We start from the raw sequence: 12,199 nt of genomic DNA, 5'->3' as shown, positions 1-12,199 counted from the left end.
GGCCACCTCATGAGAAGAGAAGACTCCCTGGAAAAGACCCTGATGTTGGGAAAGATGAAGGGCACAAGGAGAAGGGGACGACAGAGGACGAGATGGTGGGACAGTGTTCTTGAAGCTACCAGCATGAGTTTGACCAAACTGTGGGAGGCAGTGGAAGACAGGAGTGCCTGGCGTGCTCTGGTCCATGGGGTCACGAAGAGTCGGACACGACTAAACAACATCAACAAATGGGTGTCACTGGCCATACACTGAAAGTGAGGCATCTAATCATAAGCCTGCATTTTTTATCAAAGCTTATATATTGCAATCAAGGCTTGTATTTAAAAATGAGCTTAAAAAAAAAAGGATTTTCAAATGTTTCATGCCAGGCAGAAAGAACCTTGGCAAGAGGTTTTTCTCCTAAGACAAGGGGGCCCCATTGATTTATAGTAGAAAAACAATTCTCAAAGTCATAAAAAAGGGAGAATTACATATGCTGCCCTTGCAGACTGAGAAAACACAATTAAAGGCAAGGGTAAATAGTAAAATAATACCAATGTGCCTCCCAGTAAAATGAGCCAGATCTTCTTTCTAAGGTTGAAAGGCCAAGAGCATTTTTGGGAAATTTTCTAAAGCTGTTGGGAAGAGCTAATGGGAGAAGCATCTAGCTGGCTGGGAAAGGAGGGGGAAAGGGGGGAGGTGTAAACTGAAGAGGCTTCTTTTTAAAAGCTGTTTTTTACTGAGTTCCTTTTTACTTTACAAAGGCTTTATTCTTTTAAAAGGCTACCTATGATAAGTGAATGAAATATATTAGCTTAAATATATTGGCTTAAATGTAATTATGCAAAGGATTTAAGGAATGCTAGATTCTTATTTCATATGGTTGTAAGAGTTGTATTTATCCTGAAATTAAGTCAGCCACCAGCCTAGCCCCCCTGCTAGACAGAAGACGCCATCCAAGCACTCTTGATATATATGGTTGTCAGGCATTTGTTTAGAAACTTTCAAATGAAGGAAATCTTTCAATATTGATGTGAAACTCAAGATCCTTGACATCTGTTGAACATAAAAATGTAAGATTAAACATTTGTTTTAGAAGGCAATAGGGCAAGGAGGGCAAGAGGTGAGCTGGTAATTAAGATTCCATGTAAGATATATTATTACTTATTTGTCACATATATAGCTCTTTGTCTCCCTTATAAGGGCAAGGAAGTGGGTGTATCTTTTGTGGGTGTATCTTTTGTGATTGGTTCTACCAAACAGCCAATAGGAATTTCAACCAGGCTGATTGGACAGAGGCAGCCACAGGAGGAGCAAAGGGGGCTGGATTAAGGGAATATAAGTGCTGGCCAGGATGGCAAGAGGCCAGGCCAGAGCTTGGTAACCATATACCACTGAGCCTCTCATTTATTTGTCTGACAAATAAATTATTATTTTAATTTCTCTATTGCTGCGTTGAATATTTCATTCCAGCTAAGCGTTAACCACAAGCAGGGTGCTACATTTTATGGTGCCACTGTGACTCGGATAAGTGGTCTGCTGGAACGCAGCCCCTTCGCCCTACTGGGCAGGGTACAAGAGAGAGGATCTCTAAACTGCTTACCCAGCGCGCACTGGTAAATTTTTCCAGGGGGAACGCAGAAGACTCGTCTGTCTGATACCCTGCTCACTGGCGGCGACGGACCGGGGGGAAACAGGGAACCAACCAAGGGTAAGTGCACAAAGGGATTTTTGGCCCTCCAATTAATTGGGAGGAAGAGAAGTCTTGATCAAACTTCTGTGTCTCAGTAAGGGGAAACTGAGTACGCTAGGTGGTTGGGTACATCAGATGGTGGTCTGGTGGAGGAAAAGGGAAAATTGGGAGGTAGAGTGTGGTGAAGTATCTAGCGCATTGTATGTGTGAGAAAGTACAGAGCAATCTGTAGCTGACCTGAGTGTGGAGTGGGTAGTACTTCGGTTCCCAGTGAGGCGACTCCATCTGGGCAAGGAAACTCACGAAGTGTGTGTGCGAGTGACTGAGTGGATACTTCACAGGGCCATACAATGGGAGTTGGGGGTTCAAAGGGGGAAAATACACCTCTTGAGTGTATGTTAAATAATTTTAAGAAAGCCTTCTCAGGGGCATATGGAGTCAAAATGACGCCAGAGCGCTTGAGAACGTTATGTGAACTAGAATGGCCAAAACAAATTACTGAATGGCCATCTCAGGGAACTTTTGATATAAATTTAGTAAGCAAACTTTGGTCTAACATCGCCAAAGAAACTGGAGGGTGCCCAGAACAATTTCCATATATAGATTCCTGGCTGAGCACATTAAATAAAAATCCTCCATGGATAAGGGAATGCAAAGTCAAACGATGCAAATTATTGGCTATAAAAGCTGAAGCTAGGAAAGGAATCTTGCCAAATAAACTCAAACCCATTTTTGAGGGACCAGAGGAAGAGGTGCTTCCACCTCCACCCTATGCTCCACATCGAAGGGAGCTTAATTCAAACACTCCACCAGTTGTAACCCCAAGGCAAGAAAGTGGAATGAATAATGGGAGTGGAGTCACAGAGCTTGATTCCTTGATAGATTATGATAAATATCTTCAGGAGGCATTGGAGTCCTATAATAAAGCCCAAGCAGAAGTGGTTATTCCACCTGTGACTCCTAATAGACCCCCATCTACAGTCTCCTTTAGTGGAACAACTGATTGCCCACCCCAAACCCCTGTACATCCAAGTCCCAGAGAATTATTACAGAAGTTACAGGGAGACCTTAATCGGTCAGCAAGCAATACAGCCAGGCGTATAAAGCTGCTAAAAGAACGCCTTGGGACAAATACCATCCCCTATGATTTGAGGCCCCTAGAGCAAAGCGAAGAGAAAGATCACGTAGTAGCCCCTCTTAGAAGAGTATTTGATGCACTTGAGGAGCCTGCGCTGGTTAACGGGCAACCCGGACCACGGCCACCTCGAACTTCGACCCTGCAATATATTCCATTCACAACTACAGATTTGATGAATTGGAAAACACACACCCCATCTTTTGCAGAAAAACCTCAGGCTATGATGGACTTGGTGACTTCAATAGTAAATACTCATAGCCCTACTTGGACAGATTGTCGCCAGCTCCTAAATACTCTTTTCACCACTGAGGAAAGGAGAGACATAATTGAAAAGGCACAGATATATTTGCATGAGCAGGCCAGAGTGGGAAATATTTTTAATATTGACCGTCATCTCCAAGATAACTTTCCCTTGGAAGATCCTAATTGGGATCCAAACAATGGAATTCATCTGGCCAGACTTACCACCTACCGCCAGACGCTTGTGCAAGGTATCCGCAGGGCATGCCAGAAGCCCACTAATATGTCTAAAGTCTCAGAAGTAGAACAGAAACCAAATGAGAGTCCAGGAGACTTTTTAGAGAGGCTGCAAGAAGCCTATCGTATATGGACTCCTTTTGACCCTGAAGCCCCTGAAAACAGCAGAATGATTACTGCTACATTTGTGGCCCAGTGCGCTTCTGATATTCGTAAGAAAATTCAGAAATCAGAAGGATGGGAAGGGATGCTGATGAGCCAAATTATGGCCATTGCACGCCGAGTTTATCGGAATAGGGATGAGGCTGAGAAGCAAGAGAAGAAGAAGTGGCAGAAGGAAAAGATGGTAATGCTAGCCACAGCAGTGAAGCAAGACCACCGCCCCTTAAATGGAGGGAGAGGGCGAGGAAGGAATCCACCACTGGGAAGGAATCAATGTGCAAATTGCAAGAAGGAGGGTCATTGGAAGCGGGAGTGTCCTGAACCCCTGAGGTTGGAAGAAGTACGCCCAGGCCCAGGCCCAGGCCCAGGCCCAGGCCCAGGCTCCGGCCCAAGAAACCAGGGACGGGGACGGGGAATGATCCGAAATGGAAGATATCAGAGACCAGGACAAGGACAGAATAGAGACAATTTCATTGGACTGGCAGAAGAGGATTTTACTCAAGACTAGGAACGACCGGACTCCATAAAGTTAGGCTTCCAGGAGCCCACGGTCACGATTCAATTAGGGAGCCATTTAATAGACTTTATGATTGATACTGGGGCTGAATACTCAGTACTCCCAGAACTATTGCAGAAAAAGGCATCCAAAAGTGTAGTCATTAAAAGTGCCACTGGACAGTCAGCTAAGAGGTCTTTCCTCCAACCTTTGGAATGCCAGATTGGGGGACATCGTTTAACCCATCAGTTTTTGTATATACCTGAGTGTCCAATACCTCTCTTAGGCAGAGATATGCTGTCCAAATTGCAGGCCCAAATCACCTTCACTCCTCGAGGTCCAGAAATGAAACTGCCATCAAAAGCAGCAGGAATAATTACCCTCTCAGTACCTAAGGAACAATCATGGCGCCTAATGTCAGCCCTGCAAGTCCAACCCACATTGGATACAGAATTAAACAAGCTCCTCCGAACTCTACAGGTGCCACCAGGAGTATGGGCCGAAAATAGCCCACCAGGAATGGCTAAGAATATAGCTCCAATTGTAGTAACCCTAAAACCTATGGCTACCCCCGTATCTGTAAAGCAATATCCCTTACCCCGGCGAGCAGCAGAGGGCATCCAGAAACATTTGGACCGCCTATTAAAATATGGTCTGCTTAAGCCTTGCCAATCAGAATGGAACACACCCCTTTTGCCTGTTCGAAAACCTGGGACAGATGAATACAGGCCAGTGCAGGACTTGAGGCTCGTAAACCAGGCTATCGAGACCTTGCACCCAAATGTACCAAACCCATATACCTTGTTGAGTTTGATCCCACCAGAAGCAACATTTTTTACTGTATTGGACTTGAAAGATGCATTCTTCTGTTGCCGGCTGGCACCACAGAGCCAACCTATATTTGCCTTCCAGTGGGAAGACCCTTTAACAGGAACAAAAGGCCAGCTAACCTGGACAAGATTGCCCCAGGGATTTAAAAATTCCCCAACTTTATTTGGCACTGCCTTGGCGAGGGATCTAACAAGTTACCCCTCAATACCGGGAGAAAAGGTGGTTCTGCAATATGTAGATGACCTTATATTAGCGGCAAAGGATTTTAATACCTGTAAAGAAGGGACAGAGGAACTGCTCCACTTGCTCTGGGAAGCTGGCTACCGAGTTTCCCAGAAAAAGGCACAGTTATGTTTAGAAAAGGTCAAATATTTGGGCTTTGACATCTCACACCAACAACGAGCATTGAGACCAGAGAGGAAAGAAGCTATTTGCCTTATCAAGGAACCTACCACAAGAAAACAACTTAGAGGATTCCTGGGAACAGCAGGGTTTTGTAGACTATGGATACCTGATTTCAGCAGTCTGGCCAAGCCCTTACATGAAAGCACTCGAGGTGCAGAAAAGGACCCATTCGTATGGGGACCTGAGCAGAAACAAGCCTTTTTAGTTATCAAACAACGACTTATGGAGGCCCCAGCCCTTGGATTGCCTAATTCGGAAAAACCCTTTCAGCTGTATGTACATGAACAGAATGGGATTGCAGCTGCAGTCCTGACCCAGAGATTAGGAAGTTGGAACCGCCCAGTAGCTTATTTGTCTAAACAATTGGACTCAGTAGCAAAAGGATGGCCTCCATGCCTAAGGGCAGTAGCGGCCACTGCAAGCCTTGTCAAAGAAGCTGATAAATTTACCTTCGGCCAGACGATGTATGTGAATGTACCTCATGCTGTTCTGACACTCATGGAATATAAGGGTAGTTATTGGCTAACGAACCCAAGGATGGCTAGATACCAAGGCCTATTGTGTGAAAATCCCAGGATTCATCTACGAGTAGTGAATATGCTCAATCCAGCGACTTTGCTGCCCCTACCAGAGGTAGATGATGAGGAATCACATGATTGTCTCCAAGTAATGGATGAAGTTTATTCCAGTAGACCTGATCTGAAAGATGAACCATTGAAAAATCCAGATGTTGTATATTATACGGATGGTAGCAGTTACCTTCATGAAGGTGCCAGACGAGCAGGATATGCTGTGGTCACCAATGAGGAAGTTGTGGAAGCTGAAGCTTTGCCTGCTGGCACATCAGCACAAAAGGCTGAACTTATAGGCTTAACTAGAGCTCTGCAATTGGCAGCTGGATGTAAGGCAAACATCTATACTGATTCTAAATATGCCTTCTTAACCCTGCATGCACATGGAGCTCTATGGAAAGAAAGAGGTCTAATAGGAGCCCACGGGAAGGCCTTGAAATATGGACCTGAAGTAGAAATCCTGTTAGAAGCAGTATGGGCTCCAGAACAGATTGCTGTAATGCACTGCAAAGGTCATGGACGAGGAAGGGATCCAATAACCAGAGGAAATCATGCTGCTGACAAAGCAGCCCGAGAGGCAGCCCAAAAGCCTGTGGGAGGATTTATAGCAGCCCTCATACCAGAGGTAGTTCCAGAAGAAGTTAAACCTCACTATACCCCAGAAGAGAGGAAGTGGGCTGAACAGGAAGGAGCGGTTATGAAGGACGGTTGGATGATCCTGCCGGACAATAGGATTTATGTACCTCATCATCTAGCAGGCACAATTGTAAGAAATTATCATGAATCTACTCACCTTGGCGGTACTGCAACCAGAGAGAGTCTCAGTCGGAAGTTGTATATTATTAACCTATCACAATTAGCAACTTGCATTTCACAGAAATGTGTTCTTTGTGCTAAAAACAATCCCAGGCAGGGACCGGTACAACCTCCTGGAATTCAGCATGTGGGATATGTCCCCATGGAAAGTCTAATTGTGGACTTCACAGAGCTGGTCCCTTCTAAGGGATTCAAGTATCTCCTTGTGTTTGTAGATACTCTTACCGGATGGGTTGAAGCTTTTCCCACCCGAACTGAAAAGGCACGAGAGGTAACTAAGAGACTCCTCACTGAATTGATCCCAAGGTTTGGATTACCTAGATGCATTGGAAGTGATAATGGGCCAGCGTTCATTGATCAAGTAGTACAAGATGTATGTCGAGTCCTACAAGTAAAATGGAGACTGCATGCAGCATATAGGCCTCAGAGTTCAGGGAAAACTGAAAGAATGAATCGGACTCTGAAAACCCAATTGGCAAAATTAACCCAGGAAACGGGATTGGGATGGGTAGATGTGTTACCCATAACACTGTTTCGTGTTCGGTGTGCACCCACAAAAAGACTTAAGTTGTCACCTTTTGAGCTCCTGTATGGGAGACCGCCCTCCTTTGTTCAGGATATTCCAGCTGACCTTAAACAAATAGGAGATCATGTGACACAGGGACAAGTGCAATCTCTCTCCCGTGTTTTTGTTTCTCTTAACAGGTGGGCCCTCGAACGCACGCCGTGCAGCATTGCCGAGCCGATTCATCAGTTCCAGGCTGGCGATAGCGTATGGGTGAAAGAGTGGAAACGTGATCCACTTGCACCAAAGTGGCGTGGACCTTACACCGTCTTGCTCTCTACTCCAACAGCGGTGAAGGTAGCTGAGGTGACCCCCTGGATTCATCACTCTCGTTTGAAGAAGTCCGAAGGCAGTTGGACGTGCAAAGGTGACCCCTCTAATCCTTTAAAACTAACTCTCTCCAAAAACCCCTGTATCTAGCCCTACCGGGAACGGGCTAGGTCACGGGCAACATTTGACGACCGGCCTGCTGCAGCCACAACCTGGAAGCTGGCTGACCTGCGCACGCCTGAAGCTTGAGGAGCGTCTGAACCAGCGACTGTGAACGGAAAGATTCTCTAATACAATTGATTGACTGCCCCCTTGTGGAACAATTATCAGAGATATTACTCATTGGGGATCCTCGGGATATATGTTTTGGTCTTGGTGGTACCCCATTTCTGTCACTGGGGGAATTATATTGGGGCTAATAATTATTTGCTATCACAATAAGGTAATCTTTTGTGGAAGGAATGCATATACTAGACATCAACATGATTTTATTATTAATCCTGATCCCTTGGGAAGGGGAAGGGTCCTTGAATCTGACCAAATTGGCTAAATATGGATTCAGCCATGACCACAATATGTGGGTAGGTTTAGCTGAGATGGTAGCCAATGTTGCAAATAGGACCAATTGCCTTGTTTGCTCTCTTGGGCCAGATGATTCAGAGGGAGGTATGCCCTTATTACCGATACCATTAGATGCCATTGGTATGGTAAGCGAAATGCCACACCAAACAGAAATACAGAATTTCCCCGGATGGAACTCAACTAAACCATTACGAGTTATACCTGTACAAGGGGAATTCTGTGTACATAAATCATCAGATGCAGCTGATTCTCCCATGATAGGCTCTTCTCATTGTCACTATACTTGGGATTATATTAAGAATAGTCATACCTGGGCACACGGTACTACCTATCGAACTCGGAATACCTTGCCCTGTGCACCTCCTTTTATTCATGCATGGAAAGTGGTGTGGAACATAACTGTGACAGAAAAAGGCAATCTAACATACTGCACTGTGAACTCTCTACCTCTTTTGGTATTTCGCCTTCTGTACTCCACGTACCAAAAACCTCAGACCCGATGGTTGTGGTGGATATGTGGAGAATGGGCATACAAAAAGCTCCCTTCCAAATGGAGTGGGACTTGTTTCTTGGGTTGGGTATTACCACCAATGTGGATTATGCCCACTAGTTCGGCCAGGCGAACACGAAGGAATGCTGATATTTCTCATATAGCAGGAGGAAGTACCCAAAGTTGGAGCGGTACTGATGATTGGCCGCCAGAGCGCATTATAGCCTATTATGATCCTGCCTCCTGGAATCCTGGTGAGCTCATACAAGGGGCACGGGATCCTATTTATAATCTAAACAGAATAATTCGATTGCAAGCAGTAGTGGAACTTGTAACCAATGCAACGGCCCAGAGTTTGAGACTTATTGCACAACAGTTGGATGAAAGTAGAGCCGCCATTTTGCAGCTGAAAATGGGAATGGATTATGTACTTGCCAGGCAGGGAGGCCTATGTGGAGTCTTGAACTTGACAGGGAATGCCTGTTGCTTTAACATTTCAGATAATGGTGAGGCAATCCGTGTGTTGGCCACAAAGATGGAGAATATAGCACATGTCCCAGTACAAACATGGGAAGGATGGGATATGGGATGGCTCACCAATTGGTTACCTAATGTCACAGGACTCAAAGGGATACTATTGTCTTGCTTGTTTTTCTTGACAGTAGTGGTAATGGTTTTGTGTATGATGCCATGTATCATTTCATGTTTTAGAAGTACAATTAGCAAGATGGTTTCAAATGAAACTCTACCTCATATCATGGCCCTATACAGAGCTTTACCTCAGGAATATGATGAAGGTCAAGCTATCAAGGACACTTGGGATGAAGGTCCTTGAGCTTGAAAGGGGGGAATGAGGCATCTAATCATAAGCCTGCATTTTTTATCAAAGCTTATATATTGCAATCAAGGCTTGTATTTAAAAATGAGCTTAAAAAAAAAGGATTTTCAAATGTTTCATGCCAGGCAGAAAGAACCTTGGCAAGAGGTTTTTCTCCTAAGACAAGGGGGCCCCATTGATTTATAGTAGAAAAACAATTCTCAAAGTCATAAAAAAGGGAGAATTACATATGCTGCCCTTGCAGACTGAGAAAACACAATTAAAGGCAAGGGTAAATAGTAAAATAATACCAATGTGCCTCCCAGTAAAATGAGCCAGATCTTCTTTCTAAGGTTGAAAGGCCAAGAGCATTTTTGGGAAATTTTCTAAAGCTGTTGGGAAGAGCTAATGGGAGAAGCATCTAGCTGGCTGGGAAAGGAGGGGGAAAGGGGGGAGGTGTAAACTGAAGAGGCTTCTTTTTAAAAGCTGTTTTTTACTGAGTTCCTTTTTACTTTACAAAGGCTTTATTCTTTTAAAAGGCTACCTATGATAAGTGAATGAAATATATTAGCTTAAATATATTGGCTTAAATGTAATTATGCAAAGGATTTAAGGAATGCTAGATTCTTATTTCATATGGTTGTAAGAGTTGTATTTATCCTGAAATTAAGTCAGCCACCAGCCTAGCCCCCCTGCTAGACAGAAGACGCCATCCAAGCACTCTTGATATATATGGTTGTCAGGCATTTGTTTAGAAACTTTCAAATGAAGGAAATCTTTCAATATTGATGTGAAACTCAAGATCCTTGACATCTGTTGAACATAAAAATGTAAGATTAAACATTTGTTTTAGAAGGCAATAGGGCAAGGAGGGCAAGAGGTGAGCTGGTAATTAAGATTCCATGTAAGATATATTATTACTTATTTGTCACATATATAGCTCTTTGTCTCCCTTATAAGGGCAAGGAAGTGGGTGTATCTTTTGTGGGTGTATCTTTTGTGATTGGTTCTACCAAACAGCCAATAGGAATTTCAACCAGGCTGATTGGACAGAGGCAGCCACAGGAGGAGCAAAGGGGGCTGGATTAAGGGAATATAAGTGCTGGCCAGGATGGCAAGAGGCCAGGCCAGAGCTTGGTAACCATATACCACTGAGCCTCTCATTTATTTGTCTGACAAATAAATTATTATTTTAATTTCTCTATTGCTGCGTTGAATATTTCATTCCAGCTAAGCGTTAACCACAAGCAGGGTGCTACAAAAGGTTGTCAGTAAAATACCCTGCATGCGGGGATATGGGCTTGGCTACCTGCTACACTTACGTCTCACAGAACAGCCTATATCCCATTTACCCTGATGTGTCCCCAGTTCCCCCGGCTGGGGGGCTGGGAGGGATACACACCCAAGGCCTAACCAAGGGCTTCCTACATTTGGAAGTTTAATAAAGTTGTGGCCTAATTTTAATTCCGTATAACATTGTCAGGATCTTTATTCCTTCCTTATGATCCCTGGGGGCGGGGGCTGTCTCTCAGCCGCACTCACCTCACAGAGTGTTTGTTGTGGGGAAGGAAGGGAAAGGAGAATGTTAGCCGCTTTGAGACTCCTTCAGGGGGATATCAAATCCAAACTCTTCTTTTTCTTCTTTAGGGCTGGAACTAGTTGAAAATTTAAACTAAGATGTTTTTCTGAGCGTTCTAGCTTTCCCTGAGATGAACTGGTAATAACCTATGCCATGAGATTATATATTTCATCGTGCCCTCCTTAGTATAATTGCCAATATATAACAGTTTGTGGTTTCTGCCTTGTGATGTGCTATGTATTGTTTGTTGTTTCTTGTGAGCTGTGATCCCTGCATTTCAGGGGGGTCGAACTAGATTATCCTTGGGGATACCTTCTGGCTCTGCAGTTCTATGATTGCATGAAACTGCCCTGTGTTTTATAAGGGTGGTATATAATTTAATAAATAATATTAATTATAAAAACTAAGCCTTCTTTTCACATTCCCTGCTAAGTATTATACCTCCATGGGAGGCACAATGACAGCCAGGGTCCTGTTGACTTTAAAGCACATCTGTCTTTATGAAGATGAAATGATTGGCAGTGATAAGCACTCATTCAAAGCCACAAGCTCACAGCTACTGTCTCCATTTCCGGCTATGCTTAATAGCTCCAGTCCTATTAAGCTGCATATGTCATTTGTCATGTCATATTTGCCTTCTTGCTGGCAAAAGGAATCTGCAAATTGCAGTTCCTTCTGAATATTATACAAAGGGCAGTTATATAATTTGTTACCATCATGAGTTCTTTCTGGAGGGCCTTTTTCAGGAGTGGTTGTGGTGGATTATACCCAACTTATTTTTACTCAAGAGTAGAGCCATTGAAATTAATGGACCTAATTTGGTCACATCTATCAGTTTCAATGGGACTACTCAAGGCACAACTAGGATTGCATAGAACCCAATATCTTGTTTTATATAAATAGGTGAAACCGGGACTAAGAGTCCCTTTTCGAATGGGAAACGTTCATCAGGTGTGGAGCACTTTCCAGGTTGTTGTAGTTGCTAGAGGTTTGCACAGATCAGGAAAAGATGGTTTCAAATTTACTGTTAGCTATGAAGTTCGCTGGGTGACCTTGGGCCACACATTATCAGACTGATCTACCTTGCAGGGGTGTTCCGAAGATAAAATGGAGAGGCTGTGCTGTAGAACCACTGTGAGCTCTTTGAAGGAGCTGTGGGATAAAAATATAAGCACAGACTGTCAGTTGGTTTTGTTGTTGCTTAGTCATTTAGTGGTGTCCAACTCTTCATGACGCCATGGACCAGAGCACGCCAGGCACTCCTGTCAGTTGGTTGTATCCCTCCAAAGCCCCTAGGATATGGGCTTGTGACTCAAGCGAACCCCAA

Source organism: Podarcis gaigeae (genome assembly GCF_964106915.1).
Source record: "Podarcis gaigeae genome assembly, chromosome: 7".
Taxonomy (NCBI): Eukaryota; Metazoa; Chordata; class Lepidosauria; order Squamata; family Lacertidae; genus Podarcis; species Podarcis gaigeae.
Note: the sequence above shows the minus strand (reverse complement) of the source record.